Raw genomic sequence first — 1,069 nt, forward strand, 5'->3', positions numbered from 1 at the left:
TTTAATCACCTTTTTGGTAACTTCATGACTTAACTGATGACATAATACGACATTGCATGCTCGTAGTTTCTTTTGCGCTTTAATATGAAATTATAAACAGCGTGCGCCACTGCATTTGTGCGTGCAATTGAAGAGCATGTGCTACGAGCACAGTATGGTTTTCACTGACATGTGGCCTGACAGCATCTCATCTGATCACAGTTCACTGTTGTTCTGCTGAAGCTCTCATCACCTGGATCTTTTCCTCGCTGGTGCTGAGGTGAAGCTGGCGCGCGCGTCTGAAAGTCTCCCGTTTGATGTGATCATAAAGACGTTCTGCGTCTAAATAAACTCCATTCTTGTCAAGAAAAAGAGACGGAAGCAGCAGTTGTGTGTGAGGTGGCCAACACTAGCTCCGCCCCTGCGTTAAATATTTTTAATGCGTTAAACTGAAAAAATGTATCGCCTGCATTAACGCGCTAATTTTGACAGCACTAATGTGAATATATGTTAAACTGTGATTTATTTCTGTGATGCGCAGCTGTATTTTCAGCATCATTACTCCAGTCTTCAGTGTCACATGATCTTCAGAAATCATTCTAATATGCTGATTTGCTGCTCAAGGAAACCCAGCTACTGGTACCAGTACTTACTGATGTCTCTAGGAAATTTTTCTTTTTCTTAATATTTAACCATTGAATATAGCCATTAAACAATATATGCATAAAAACATTACAGTTTAATTGAGAGCTATCAATCTGAACATTTAGTAGACTTTAAAAAAATAACAACTAATTTAAGTGAACTTAAAACAATCTTCACATAAACCCATTATAATAAATGTCATATTTAGCAACCTGTGCCTTTCAGCAAGTAGGAAATATACAGAAATTGAATAAAGTTATCAAACACTAAATTATAAATTAAATAGATGAATCCTTAAAGCTACAAAAGTTATTGATTTCCTCTTTTTTCTTTTATTCTTGATGAACAGACATCACAGCAGCTGGTTATTAGGTTGTTTTGGCTTATATTTCTTTAAGAGCTGCCGCTGCTGAACGTGACGCGGATCTGACACGCATCGTATTTT

At 36.9% G+C, this 1,069-nt stretch overlaps 1 protein-coding gene across 1 annotated transcript in view; it reads left to right on the plus strand.

The window, feature by feature from the left end:
* The window catches only part of pno1 (partner of NOB1 homolog), a 9,288-nt gene that overhangs the window by 6,301 nt on the left and 1,918 nt on the right, over nt 1–1,069 (plus strand). The window lies entirely within an intron of this gene.

The sequence above is a fragment of the Sinocyclocheilus rhinocerous genome, unplaced genomic scaffold (assembly GCF_001515625.1).
Source record: "Sinocyclocheilus rhinocerous isolate Xijiao unplaced genomic scaffold, SAMN03320098_v1.1 scaffold1813, whole genome shotgun sequence".
NCBI classification, from domain to species: Eukaryota; Metazoa; Chordata; class Actinopteri; order Cypriniformes; family Cyprinidae; genus Sinocyclocheilus; species Sinocyclocheilus rhinocerous.